This window comes from Mastomys coucha, unplaced genomic scaffold, assembly GCF_008632895.1.
Source record: "Mastomys coucha isolate ucsf_1 unplaced genomic scaffold, UCSF_Mcou_1 pScaffold22, whole genome shotgun sequence".
Classification (NCBI taxonomy): domain Eukaryota; kingdom Metazoa; phylum Chordata; class Mammalia; order Rodentia; family Muridae; genus Mastomys; species Mastomys coucha.
In genome coordinates this window covers 230,421,927-230,437,500 of record NW_022196905.1, presented here as the reverse complement: position 1 = coordinate 230,437,500, position 15,574 = coordinate 230,421,927, and positions in this window count along the sequence as shown.

Sequence of the window (15,574 nt, the reverse complement as noted above, 5' to 3'; positions counted from 1 at the left end):
CACTCGTTGGGATGCATAAGCACACGCGCATAAAGCGTTCAACGGCAAGGCATTCTGATACTAACGGCAAGCCAAATGCCATCTTGTAGTGGTGATGTGCTTATGAAATGGCTTCCTACAATATAGGGTACAAGAAAAGGCCACTTCTAACCAATGTTCAGGTAAGCAGGGTTTGTCATATGGAATGTCAAAATCCAAGCTTCACTGGCTCCTGTAATCAGCTGGTGCAATGGTGTCACTTGTAGGGTTCCTCCCAGCCTCGGCTGCAGTTCTGTGAAACCAGCATCGAGCTTCTGAAAGGAATTGAGATCTTCTGGGAGAGCACCTGACTCTGCCTGGCTCCTAGGCTGCTGGCTGGTGATTTAATGAACACAACTTTATAGCTAGTTCTCTCTCTCTGTCTCTCTGTCTCTCTCTCTGTCTCTGTCTCTCTCTGTCTCTCTGTCTCTCTCTGTCTCTCTCTGTCTCTGTCTCTCTGTCTCTCTTTCTCTGTCTCTGTCTCTCTCTGGTGTCTTTGTGTGTGTGTGTGTGTGTGTGTGTGTGTGTGTGTGCGTGTGTTGCTGCTCTTATGTGGGTAGGTATATATGAAGGGCTATGCTTGTATTTGTCATAAAACAACTTTGGGCGTCATTCCTTTTTTGTCATCTACTCTTTTCTTTTTTTGAGTTACAATCTTTCACTGGCATGGAGCTTTCAAGATCAAACTGGAGAGATGGCTCAGTGGTTAAGAGCACTGGCTGTTCTTCCAAAGGTCCTGAGTTCAATTCCCAGCAACCACAAGATGGCTAACAATTATAGATATAATGGGATCTGATGCCCTGTTCTGTCACACAGACATGCATGCAAATGAGCACTCATATACATAAACAAACACACACACATACACACACACACACACACACACACACACACAAAGAGCTCACCCTTAAGCTTTTTTTTTAATGAATTTTCTTGGGATTGAACTCAGATCTTTGTGCTTGGTAGTAGCTACTTTTACCAAACAAACCATTCCCCTCCCCCAAGGTAGACTTCCTTTACCTGGAACTGGTCCTTACCTCAGGGGACCACCCTGGACCCTCATGTGAAGTAGTGCTGGCTCTTTGCTTCTTCAAACTATTTAACATTCCATGGGCCTCTGTGGTCTCTTCAGATGAAATTATGAGCAGTGATCAGATCTGAGCTGTTCCTTTGGTACAGCAAGATGATTTCTGGAGGCAAGACACCTGGCTGGCCTCAAGGGGTGATTAATTTTATGTGTTTAGGGTACAATCATCACTCAGAACAAAAAGGTTGAGGGGCTGTGATGATGGATGATGGGCAGGAAGGAGTCGGCCATGGAGCTGTCCGCCGCCATGGCTCCTTTGATCACCAGCAGAAGCCCAGGGATAACCTGTGTTACATCTGCCAAGATTAAACAGACGCCATAGGCCTTGCAGAATGCTATTCTCAAAACAGCTGGAGGACCACAATGCAGCAACATCTCAAGGTGACAAAGGATTTTTGTTTTGTTTTGTATTTTGTATGTGTCTCCAAAAACAACACAAATCAATTTCTAGATGACATTTAAGTTATGTTTGGTAAGAGGCAGGTGAATGTGGTGGATCCTGTGGTGTGGTGCCCAGACCATGTCCCCTCTCGAGATTGAGGCTGCAGTGTACCCCGCCCACCTCACAATCCAAGTTCCAACTCTCCATTCCACTCCGGAGCTGCAAACGCTGCTAACTGATCACAGGTGCTTCGGTCTTTTGGCAGGAGGAAGTGGCCTTTCTCTGGAAAGTCCTGTCCAACGATTGGTCAGAAATCAAAACACGAAAGCCTTTTTCTTTCACTGTGTGAATACTTTGGGCACCCTGCAATCTGTTTCACGTGGTGTCTGGATTGGTTTCCAAGAGCATCTTCTATACGCAGACCTCCATCACAGGGTCTAGTCCAAAAAACGGGAAGTAATGATGATCTACATGGGAAAGAATATGATTATGGGGGCTGGAGGCATGACTCAGTGGTTAAGAGCACTGACTGCTCTTCCAGAGGTCCTGAGTTCAATTCCCAGCAACCACATGGTGGCTCACAACCATCTGTAATGGGAACTGATGTCCTCTTCTCTGAAGACAGCTACAGTGTACTTGTCATGTATGTATAAAATAAATAAATAAAATCTTTTTAAAAAAGAATATGAATATGGGATGGCAGCAGCTGAGCTTCTTGTCCTCTAAAGTTATATTCATGTCAAAAGCGAGAGCCCAGGTGGTACAGATGTTGTTGTCCAACAGTTTCTGCTGCTCTGATGGCACACTGCTCCCTGGTTGAACCTTGACTTGGCAAACACAGACATTACTGAACTACTGCTAATCAGAAAAATGATGTTTAAATGGATTAAAGGAGCATTCCTAAAGCACTGTTACCCAATCAAAGAGATTTAGAAAAGGGATTTTTGCACCAACCAGAGGAGACAATAAAATGCCCCTTTTGTACTTCAATTAGCAAACAATAAGTTGGGTAATTGGGAGCAAATATTTCTTCTTTTAATATATGAATTCCACAGTTCTTCGCCCAATGCTGATCCCTGAAAGATAGAAAAAAAAATCGAATCAGAAGAATCTGAGCCACTCTGCAGCCAAGAATCCTAGAGATCAAAGCTCTAGGGACTAAGGTTGTGTTCCAGGGACCAGCAATCACATCTCTGCCCTATCCAGAAAAATGCAGCCTTTTCCTGGAAAGTCGTTGCCTAACCATTGTGCAAAGGAGCTCTCTGGCAAATCCACCATTGCCTGGGCTTTCTTGGTTAAATGTAGGAGGGATCCCTACTTTGCCTGTTCTGGGTCAAGAATTGATGTTCTATTTTGAGAAACTACAGAGAAACAGCAAACCCCAGGCTGGATTTCCCATGAGCACGGTGTTCTCCCAGCTGGAAGGGACATCTCTCTCTCTCTCTCTCTCTCTCTCTCTCTCTCTCTCTCTCTCTCTCTCTCTCTCTCTCTCTCTCTCTCTAAGAGTAGAGCACATAAAACCTCAAAGAAAAGGCTGTAAGATGTGGTGAGAACAGAAAACCAGCAACTCTTAGCTTTGTTCCAGCAGGCAGCATCCTCCAGAATGAGAAGAAAAACTGGAGATGGTCTGGGAAGAGACTGTAGAGAAGCTTGCATTTCATTTCATGGGGCCCTCACAGACCAAGTCACATCTGAACCATGCCCACCTTTCCAGGAAGGAACACCAGTAGCATGGTCACCCTAGGAGCCCGGCGTCTGCTCTGCCTTATGTGGTCCCCACAGACTTCTCAGGAGACCAAAAGGAGATTCTCTGGAAGGAGTGTGCCCTCTCTGTTTGCATAGAATGGAGAGACTTGATTTCATGCTTTGTGTGTGTGTACACATGCATGGTGTGTGTGTATGTGTGTGTGTGTATGTGTGTGTGTGCATGTGTGTGTGTATGTATGTGTGTGTGTATGTATGTGTATGTGTGTGTGTGTATGTGTGTGTGTATGTGTGTGTGTGTATGTGTGTGTGTGTGTGCTCTTCACAGCCTGCAGGGTTTGGGTAACTGTCTTGTTTATGATGGTGGTGGTATTTTACATGAAACAAGTTCTTTATTCCTCATGATGTTCTTACAAGGTAAGGATTATATTATCCTATTTTATAGATGAGCATTCTGAGATTCAAGAATAAAATCACTTGACCAATGTGACATAGTCACTAAAGGAGGAACCAGGCTAAGGGCTTCTTGCCCTTAGATCTGGGGACTCTTTCTAGCTTGTACTTCAAAGAGGTGGGGAGAACACAGGTGTGATGCCTGGAAATCTGCTTTAAAATATTAACTCCTTAGATGTCAGGAAACTAACAGAGGTGGGGAGAGGCAAGGTTGCTAGAAAGAGGGACTAGATCTTAGGTCCCAGAGTGATTAGTTAGTGTCTGAAAAATCATTCATTTGGTGCATGGTTAACACATAACACTCTCTACAAGTCCTGGCTGGAGACAAAAATTGATCTGACCCTGATCCTGGGGTAAGCACTGTGTTGTTGGTAGAGGTTCCTGCCCAATTCATGCCCTCCCTGTTTAGGGCTAGTGAGCTGGCTGACTCCCTGCATGCCCTCTGAGAATCCAGTAGCTTGAGGCATATTCATTTATTCTTTTCCAGGTTAGTAAGCACTTTCCATAGATTTGACCCAGTTAAGCCTAGTCTCTTTGAATCCCTTGGGAAACAAACACTGAGCTAAACAAACATAGGGAATCCTTCATTTGTCCAATTGCCTTCTCCCCTTAGGATGGATGGTCTCTGTGGATGGTTAGCTGGATGATTGGCTCCTCCCTCACTTCTGCGCCTTCCTGAAACAGACCACGTCTGTTCCTTGAATAGAAAGAAAAAAAAAGTCACCTTTATTCACAGGTTGTGGAGCTCATGCACTTCAGAGGGTCACAAGAGTTGTGCTTCCTGCTCTCAGACTGGTTGGGAACTCTGTCTTTCTAGTGGGAGCCAGAGAGAGGGCTGTTAGATACACCCCACAAGCATGGCCTGCTCCTGGAGCTTGAAGGCCAATAGCTCAAGGCAGTTATATTACCCGGCCTTACAAAAATCCTCAGTTTTACCACCATGATAACCTGCCATTTTTGTTAGCGTGTCCCATGACCTGAATTTGTGATCATTAAGAAGTTTCTAGAGTTAGATGGATGCTATAAACCTCAGTCTCCTTCACGAAAAGCACTCTGCTTTCTATCAGGTAGACACTTTGACCTTTGCTTAACATCATTAAGAAGGAGAGAATGAGCTAACTTGCTGCCCAGAGATGCCTGACCTTTTAGAGGCACAGAGCCCAGTGTGCAGCACCATCCTTCAGGTTCATGTGCAGGAGGCTGGAGATCTGTGTATCCAAGCCGGTGATTTAGGAGGACCGTGGCCCATCTGAGAAGCTCTATATCTAGAGCAGCTTGGGATGAGGCACGATGAACTAAAGGAGGCAAACCTTGTGAAGCACCTCTCACATCAGGAACCCACCAGCTTCATCTCTAAAGGCAGAGGTTGGCCTACAGTGTGTCTGTGAGATCCAGTCAGCCAGAGGCCTGTCTGTCCCTTTACTCACTGACAGCGGTTTGTCAGATGTTGTGGACAAGATCCTTCTGTGAACAAGGTCAATGGCAACGAAGAAAACGTCAAAACTTCCTAGTATCAGGGAACTGATACATTGTCATCGAAAAGATAGAAAACAAATCTAATACAAACAGTAAGTAAAACGTACCGTCAATAAGATAGTGGAAATTCCTAAAGAAAAAAAAAGTAATCAAGAAGGGCAGAGAGACAGGATGTATGTGGGTGGCATACGCTGAATCTTAATTCTGGGAAGAGGCCGAGAGGGGGAATAGCAATTGGTTTTGTTTCTGTTCTCTCTTCTGAGAGAAGCAAGAAAAAAGACAGGCTGCTGGCCAGGGCAGCCCATAGCTGATGCACCCCTGCAGCCTCTTCTGTGCTTTGTAGCTGGACATTATTGCAATACAAATTCATGCTGGGCCTGAAGAGGCTGTGAAGTCCAGCCAGATCAAGGAAACGTTCTTTCTTCAGTAAGTGCATCAAGCAGGTGCAAGTGTGCTGCAGCGGGATTTATAACCGCCATCAAGCAGGGAGGGTTGCAGATAGCCTGCAGAATATAATAATAAATATAACAAAACAATACAATCAAATAGAGGCAATATTAGATCATGGAAACGATAGGGTACAATTATTTAAATACCAATAGCATCTTCTATTCACATTAAGGTAGGAAAGCTTTACAGAATTAGTAAAGACCTAATATGTGGCCTAATGGCTGGCTGACTCATCCTTCCCTAGATCCCCCCCTAGTCTGTGTCCTATGACGGGGCTCACTACTTCAGGCTGAGCCCAGTGGTTCCTAGAAGCACTTAGTTTCTAGAGATGCGAACATTAGGGAAAGAAAGAGAGGAACCCCACCCGCACTCCCTTCTCTGCTTCACAGGCCAGGTCTGTCAGAGGCCACAGCTCTACCTCAGCACAGTGTCAAAGGGCAGTCTCTCTACTTCCGGCCGAGCAGTTTCATCTCATCCATGTAACACATCTATCCTGGCTTCACCGGCCTCTGCCTGGCCCTGCCTCCTGAGTTTGACACCAGCGGGGCCTGTCCTAAGAGTTTTAGCAGCTGCTGCTCTGTTTCGACCATGCTATCTGAAATGGTTCTGTCTCTCTAACCGGACTCTGGTGTGAATGTGGACTTGCTTCTGGGGCTCCCATGTTGAGCAATAGAACTTATGTTTATAAAGAGTCCAGATAATCCTTGTAAACCAGCAAGAGAAACATGCATCACTCACAGGGCATTCTTAGGAATCATTGCTCTATTAGCCTAGTTCCATCAGCCCTCCCTAATCCCCATTACCATTCTTCACTAGAGGACTCATTTTTGCTCCCTGATTACTGTCTTTACACAGTCTAGCCCTTGGCTTCTTGGTTCCAAGAACTAGGCCAGTGCATTTGTTTATTGCCCATATTTGAGGACACAGTCCATGTCTGTATGTCGAGCCCTGGACCTTGTGGCCTAATAAATATGAGTTTGTTTGCTTTGGATTTTTGTTTAAAAATAGTCATTCTGACTTCTACCTTGGATTCTCTGATGTGAGAGAGCAGCCATTCACACCTAGGAACCTAGGGCGGTTCCTTGTCCTAGTAACTCATTGTCCAGTGATGTCATAGACACCCAGCCAGACACCTAGCATAGCAGACATTTCTCACAATTGTTTTGGTCAGCATTCTACTGCTGTGAAGAGACACTATAGTCGTGGTAACTCTTATTTTGTTGTTTTTGTTTGTTTGTTTGTTTTTTGTTTTTTTCTTTTTTTCAAGACAGGGTTTCTCTGTGTAGCCCTGGCTGTCCTGGAACTCAGTCTGTTAGACCAGGCTGGCCTCGAACTCAGAAATCTGCCTGTCTCTGCCTCCCAAGTGCTGGGATTAAAGGGATGCACCACCACCACCCAGCTTACCATGGCAACCATGGCAACTCTTATAAAGGCAAACATTTAATTTGGGCTGGTGTATAGTTCAGATGTTCAGTCCATTATTGTCATGGTGAGAAGCATGACAGCATGCAGGCAGACTTGATGCTAGAGAAGCAGATTAGAGTCCTATGCCTGAAGCCTACCCCCAGTGACACACTTCCTTGAACAAAACCAAACCTATAATAACGCCACTCCCTAGGAATCTATGGGGGCCATTTTAATTCAAACCACCACAATTATGTAAACCCAATAGCGAGCCATTTGTCACATAGTAGGTCCTCAATAAACTGGTGTTGAATCAAGGCATAGAAATGTCGCTTTCCAAGCATCTTTGGTTTCATGAGTTAAACCAGTCTCCTTTGCTCCTCTCAATCTCTTTAATAGCAACATCATAAAAATAAAACCATCTGTAAGGGTGAAAGGAGCTGATCTGAAGTTCCGACAGCTACTGCGAGATTGGCTCCTCTCAGCTCCCGGAGTCTCAGGAGTGAGCACAGAACGTCAAATATAGGATTCCAGGACTGTAAACTGTTTATGTGTGTGCTGAAGAAACGCGCTTATCACCTGGGCAGGCCACTCACGCCCACGGTTCTTTCCTTCCTTGCAGATGTCACACAGTTATATTCTTCTGTTGGTGGCAGTGTGAGTCCTGCCTGGGTGGCGACAGCCCAGGAGGAGAGGCCAACCAGGGTGGGGTGACTTCCTGCTACCATCAATTTTCAGTGAATGAGTGCTGTAATTTTACCCAACACCTAGTTTATGTGCCTGGCAACCACCTCCTGGGTCAGTATGGAGTTTGCAAAGCAAGAAATCAAATGTCAGAAGAAGTATGGTCAGACTGGCAGGAGGGCCGGCTTGGGGGACCTTTACCTGCTGAGCTTGCAGCTGGTGCTGGAGCAATCAGAGGGTTCCTGGAATTCGCCTCATGTTGGGTGGCAGGAAGATTGATAGAAGAGAGATGGTCTGCACACATTGTCCCAGAGGCCTCTCTACATCACAGAGCATCTGAAGAATGTGGAGACAAAGAATACCCTGGAGAGGCGAACAGCTGGCTTGGAACCAGGGATCCACAGAACTGCTGTCTGGCAGAGAACGAGGCATGTACCCTCTCTGCACTGTGCTCATCCAGGGTATGGGAGGGTTTGGATGGTGGCATCCAAACTTCATAGGGTAGGTACTTTGGGGGGACTGAATGAGAGAGTTCACTTACATCCCTAGCAGAGTCCCCAACACATGGTGACTCCACAATGAACAAGTGATTGTTGCACCAATTGTAATCATGTTGTAGGTCTGGGCTCTGTAGCAGCTTTCTGCGTGTGAGGGGCTGAGCCAGTGCTCTGGACCTCTCATCACAGACTTCCTCTTCCACACTCTGTCCATTTGGATATCATTGTCCTTTTAATAGAAAAAGGTGTTACCCTGGACAGGCAACTCCGCTGGCCCATTCTCCCACCTCCAGCACAGCAGAGCCCCCCCACTTCCAGCATGGTACAGCCCCCCACTTCCAGCATGGTGCAGTCTCCCACTTACAGAACGATAGTCCCTCACTTCCAGCATGATGCAATTCCCCACTTTCCTGAAGCCCTGTTTTGTCACCATACAGCAGAAACACTAGTTATTGCCTTTTAGGATCTATGTACGTTTCTGTGGAGATGGTGGATATAAGTTCTCTGGTGCTATCAGGCATGCACTTAGCACCCAGTGGACAACATCTATAAATACCCCAATGATCAACATAGTCTTTGACCATGGATGTCTGACAGGACCCCATAAAACAACTTTTATTTGAAAGAGAGATCACCCAAAGGGGGGCCACAAGCCTCAGGTCAGATCACACCAGATCACAGATTTAATATTCTCACATTCCCAGGCTGTCTGAATAAATCCCCATGAAGGAAAGAAGATGATCCATGTTTCTTCCATGTTAAAGGGCCCTCATGACATCTGCACAACCATGGGCTCACACAGCCTGGCAAAGGTCAGATCCAAGCCAACCTAAATTGAGGTTGGGAATGCTGGAGATGAAGCTCAGCGCTGAGTGCTTGCCAAGCCTGTGCAAGGTCATGAATTTGGTCCCTATCATCACCATGAGAAAGAGGTAGGAAGGAGAGTAAAGGGAGGGAGAAAGGGAGAGATGCAGAGAGAGTTAGACAGACAGACACGCACGGACGCACACTGACAGATGCACACAGAGAGGGCAGGGGTGCGGGAGTCAGGGAGAGAAATCCAAAACCTTGAAGCCTGGAGCTCGTTTGCCCTAGAGGAATGAGGTAATGTTTGGAGATTATTTTGGTGTTACTATGACACGAGGGATGCTGCTGGGGTCCAGTGGTTAGAGGCCAGGAAAGCTGTGACAGGTCCCACAGTGCAGCACGTGCCCTGAGATTGTGGATCAGCCATCCTCACACCGCAGACACTTGAAGCAGATCCATCTGGTTGCTGTTGCCCATCAGCCTGCCCTGAACAGTTGGGCTCAGGGAATTACAAGAGGAACACAGACGCAATCATATAGAGGACAGGGACATCCAAAACACAGGTGTTTACCTCCTAGAACCTCAATGTAGAAGCTTGGTGTTGATGAGCAGCTCTGATCTGAGCAATGTTTTTTGGTGCGATGTGGCATTGTGCTTGGTATTGTTGGTCGTGCCTGAGCCCCAGCTCTTTCGCTTGTACATGGGAAGGCTCACCCTTCCAAGCTGGGGATGGCTCAGTGTTTTGCTTTATCCAGTTACACACTGAGCCAAGGGAGTGTCTGTTGCTTCTAGAGACGTTTCAGGAGGCAGAACAAACATATCCATGCTTCCATTTCCCCAGCTTGAGGAGAAGGGCAGGTTATGAGAGGAGATGAGAAAAACAAAACAAAACACAAGATTAAAAAAAAATAATCATGGGACCCACATCCTAGGTCTCCAAGAAAAAGTGGCCCAAAGCAAGCCCAGCACAAGTTTAATGATATGTAGTATGAACGAGAAGTAATTTTCATTGGTTCAAGCAATAACACATGAGCCTTCTTCGCTGACCAACCTTGTGGGCAGAACTAGGCAATCCTGGTTAGTACTATTCCAGCCCTTGAATATCAGGCTTTCATGAGGAAACCTGGATTTCCCAGTCACCAGGGGAATGGTAAGTTCAGGGAATTCTGAAATTCATGACTTCTACACACTGGATAGCAGTAGCTGCCCATTGTCAGAGGTGGGACTTCCTGCTGTTCAGTTTGTCCTGGCAACGCAAACCCTGCTCCATGTGTTTGTTCTGTTTTCTTAGCTCTTGGGGGATCTGGGTTTGTAAGCCCTGAAACAATTGGCTTTGCTAAGTCAGTGAGATGGTATCACCTGTGTTGAGCCTGGAGTTAGGAGAGACGAAGGAGACCAGTGGAGAGAGCTGAAAGAGGGCAAGGAGAAGCGAAGGGGCAGTGAGGAGAGCTTCAGTGTCGATTTCTCACTTCCGAGGAAGAGGTGGAGCCACATAGCTGTAGACTCAACACTCAGCAAAGAGTGGCTGGAGGGTTGCCTAGGCTACAGAATGATTTCTGGGATAGCCTGAACTACATGGTGACACCGTGTATTAAACAAAAATAAAAAAATGAATTAAATTGTGTCTTATATTTTCCACAAATAGAAAAGAATAAATTGTTATTGTTATTTTAGGTAATATTGTTTTCAAATGGGCTTTCACATATCAGAAGATAGCTGAAAAGAATCACGAATCTGTTAGAATTTAGGGAGAAGTCTTTGGTTTATTTTTTAAGCAATTAAAATATTTTTTGTGTTAAAATGTTTTGCTTACAGGTATGGTTGTGTACCACATGTATGCAGTGCTTACAATGTCCAGAAGAGGGCGTTAGATTCCCCTTGGAACTGGAGTATGTTTGGTTGCGAGCTGCCATGTGGGATCTAAAAGTGAACTTTTTATGTACGAGCAGTTAAAGGTCTTGACCGTGGAGATGTCTCCCCAGATCCCAACTGCTATATTATAGCTGTGTTTAATAGTGTTGGGAAAATACATTGAAGAAAAAGCTAATAAATTCTCAGGCAGATTTTGGAGAAAATACAATAGACCGAGAAGAGTCTCTCCAGCCTGCAAAATTATTCTCCCAGTCAGAAATGATGTCAGGGTACAAACTATCTAAGCATTGCCATAAAACTCTTGTTAAGGACATGGAAAGTTTGGAAGATGCTTAAAGCTAGTAACCCTTAGCTAGGCCAAACTAGGCTGAAAAAACCCTACTCTAAAACACGCTTCAGAGGTCGTAGACACAGCCTTTGGAGCATGGGATACATATCCTTAAGATTTGTTCCTAACCCACACAAGATTCAAAAGAATTCTGTTGGTGGAAGCATGACCGGCGTGGATCCTGAGTGACAGGAACCATCCAGAATGAAAGGGCTCTTTGAGCCCCCAGTTTGGAGAGCAGTGAGAGACTATGCCATTGAGTAAATAACCGTGAGAACTGGCCAGTGGGAGTAAGAGTGACCCAGGCAGAACACGGCAAGTCATATCTCCAGGTTGTTGATAGGGAAGTAGACAAAACAGCATAGGGGATTGATATCTGCCCTGTTCCGGTACTGTCTAAGGCTTATTATAAATATAAAGGTTTGATATTTTATCTGAGAACTGAATGATCTAAGGTGGGGTAGAAACCTCCCATTGAGATGAAATATTTACTACAACAGTGAGCATGCTGGGTGAGTTACTCAGCTGTGAGTAGAAGCCTGTTCTAGAGAAGATCACCCAAAGCAAGGCCTACCAGCCTCAGGACAGGTCAACAGGATCCCGGACTCTGTATTCTCCCATTCCCATTCTGTCTGCACAAAATTCCATGAGAGCAAGACTATTGGTGGTGGAGATGAAGCTCAGTGTTAGTTTGTTTATTTAGCAGGATTGGGGATCCAATTTGTGACCTCAGGCACTGAGAGGTGAGAGGTCTCAGCTGTGTATCAAGCCCTTGTTTTACTTCTTATCATGAGACAGGGTCTCAATAAGTTGCCCGGACTGGCTCCAAATTTGGGATTTTTTTTCTTAGCATCTCGAGGCAGGAAGATTACTACCCTTCACCTCAAAGCCCAGCAAGAGCCGATTCCTGTGAAGACAGAGGGACCTCCAAGAGTACAGATTCAAAAGCTCCAGGATCTGAGGTAAAAGCTGAAAGTAAATTGGATTGTGGACCCTCTTCTAGAAAATCCATTGGTCCTGAGAAGGATGCTCCCAAGTGCTGTTGGGTGGTGAGTGCCAGAGGATGCTATTCTTTTTGATTGAAGGAAGGGTCTACCAGGACTTCTCTGCCATGTTTCTGCATGGCACATTTGAGTGCATGACCTCAGACAACTGTTCCTGACTTTGCACCCTTCTGAAGAACTTTTTCTAAGGAGCTTCATCCCCCTCTGGACTCAGTACTGTCACATTCCATGACTGGGTGGAGATGTTGCATTCTTCAAGTTGAAGGGATGCTACTGTGGTGCCCTCAGGAGTTTGGGTGTTTTTGAGGATTGCTATAAAGTTCTCTCAACCTCAGGGTCTTTTTATAACATGAGCCAGTTCTGCGCCAACCCCCCACCCCAGACATAAGTATCTGAGGACTTTGTTATTTCTTTTTGCTCTGTAAGGTGTGGCTGAGGAGCTGTCACCTCTTCATAGTTTCTGAAACTTTGAGCTTTGCCCTACCCCAGAACTACTCCTGCCTCTGTAATTCACATCGATGAGAACTTCCGGTGTCCTGTGTGATGAGAACTTCCGGTCCTCTGTGCAATCAACTACTGATACAAAGTCCCGTGAGAAAAAGAAACCACCCTTAATGGTTTCTATGGCCTCATAATGAAAGATGGTGACTATTTGATGTGTTATAACTGCGGCTTGAGTCAGGACATACCACACACTAGGCCCAAACAGTTCCACGTGTAAGAGGTTTAATTGAGAGGGAGAGAGGAGGCAGTAGCAGAGAAAGAGGGAGAGAGAGTAAAAGAGAGAGAGAGAAGAAGTGTTCCCCGTGTATATATATGGGTTCTGATGTAGTGTCTGCAGGTAAATGTGCGAGGTGAGCCCACTGGATTCTGGGAATATGGCGGCTGTTGCCCTGGCAACAGGTCTGTGAGGCCCACCCATGTGACGTCATGGGCTTTGGAGGCCCTGATGCTAACACCTATAACCACTAGATTGGGGTGAATGAATTGGTTCCACAGCAGTGGATGTCAGCAGCAGTGCTGGTGGGGTGGTGCAGGTGCCTCCTTGGCTTGCACAGGATGAAACAGATCCCAACTCACTCCAAGTTAAAGCTGGCAGCCAGAACACCACGCCCCAGTCCAAGGCATTTCTTCCTGACAGGCATTGCAGCACCTCCCCAACAGATGTGCTGAGAACTGATCAGGGAGCCATGTCGCTGAGAGGTTTTCCTGTGCCAAGTTGAAATCTCATTTCGTTGGAGGAAAATAAAACGAGGAGCTAGAGGCAAGTGAAGGTCTGCTCCCCTTTCCAGATTCCCAGGATCAGGAAGGTTTTACTATGCTATTTTATTTTTAAGTTGGTGATACTGTGCCAGATGCGGCCTTCAAGGAAGGCTCTCTTGAAATTCCCACTTTGCAGGTGACCAGACTGAGAATCTCTGAAATCACACAGCTAAGTTGGAGTCACTCAAGGAGGAAACCGGGAATCTGCAACAGGAACTCTTTCTGGCCTAGGAAGCAAGCCACTCATTTCCGCGACCTGAACTGCCTCCTTTGGGATGGGTGAGCTATGCTTGCTCACTAAGCTCTGAGTTTGCCAAGTGTTTGAAAAGTTCAGTAACAGTAGGTGAACAGGGCTGGAAGAGGCGGAGCTAAGCAGACAGCAGGAAGTGGAGAAGTACATATTTTTAAAAGGAGAAAGAAAAGCAAAACTCAGTAGGGGCCGAATTTGTGCTTGACCTGTGCTACATACAAAGTAATTACTTAGTTCCCCAAGAAGAGTTGCTTCTGAGACTTGGCAAGGAACTCACAAGGTCTCACACAACCCGAGACCAGCAGAGAGGTTCAAATCTAGTTCCAAGCCCACCTATGAAGGAGTGCTCCCATCTGAGCTTTTTATTTTTGGATAAAAATGCGGTCTCTTTGCCTGTATGTCTCTAATGTTGGTGCTCAGAGCTCTTAGCAGCTGTGTCTGCCCCACCCGCAGCTTGAGTCAGCTGATGAAGCCAGCCTGAATATTCAAACCAACTCCTTGGAAAAGGGAGGTGTGCCATCTTGTAGCCCTGAGCCCATCAGGGACAGTGCACCTGACAGGGTGCTCCGCAATCTCCCTGGGTTTGCTTCACTCCTTCCTAGCATAATCCTCCCCCCAACGATGCATGGCCCATGGTGCTGATATTCTAATACTCAATATTTGTAATAGGACAATGGCAACTCCTACCCTCAGGAGAACTGCATTCTGGGAAGAAAAAGGCTATACATAAGTTTCTCCTAAATAAACACATGTGCTTTCTAAATTTAGAAATAAGCTAGAGATTGTTTGGAGAAGGAAAACAACATATGCCCTCCCCCCACCGCCTCCAATTTCTATTTATTAAAGTCTGAGAAAATTCATCTGGGGTGATCTTGGCCACCCCTCCCCCATCAGGAGGCCAGGGCATGCTTTAAAGGCTATTTAGAACCACTTGGCTATGAAGCCCACCAGAGGCTCTCTCCCTTCCTGGATGGCCCCAGGAGCTCTTACCCAGGATTCCCCTTGCCAGCCCAGCTCCAACATGCCTGTTAGAAATGAGAGAGAAAACGTCTGCTAGAGACAAGCCACAAAAGTCACAAGACATACTTTTTTGCTCTTACTGGTAGCAATTAATGTGTAACGAGTCATTGCCAAAATAAGTTGCTTATTTCAAAGCAACTCAAAGGGGCTATTTCATCTTGTAGCCCATTCATTAAGATGTTGAGTCACTCGGTAGAAGCAATTGAAACCCGTTTGGTTATTCATTCCCTGGCCTTTGGAGGAGAGCTGGAGACTACCTTATTTTGATATCTCACTACAAGGCAGAGGGCGTTTTGAGGGAGGAGGGAGCAAAATCACAAGTCAGAATTGGTATCGCTGGCAAGAGTTTGTAAGGTCACAGCAGTGACCACCCTCACAGATGACAGTTCCAGAAAAAAAATAGCGGTTCTAAAAGGGAAAATGCCGGTTGTTGTCTTGTCAAACACAAAGCTAACCATTGTGTCTTGCATGAACACCCTGCGGCTTCCACCAATTTTACAAAGCACATTTCCCCTTGGGCAGGGCGTGTCCAGTCTCCCCCACCCACCTACCCACCGCATGACATCCTTCTATTGACATACCCTCAGCCCCAAGGGAGGAGAAATCCACCCAGATATTTGTAGCTCTGAAATTTCATTTGCGTCATCTGTGTCCAAGATGGGTCATTATTCTAGACTCTAACCACATCCTGCAAAATGAAAACATCGAGGAGACCTTTGACCAGACGCTGGAGAGGAGGTGGGACAAGCCAGGGGACTGGAAACAGGGAGGTGTGAGGTGTTAAAAGCCTCAGGGGCTCTGGAGTCTAGAAACAAACTCCCCAGGGTGCCATGCACTGATCGCCTCTTCTTGGCTAAGTGTGGTACCCTGGATTA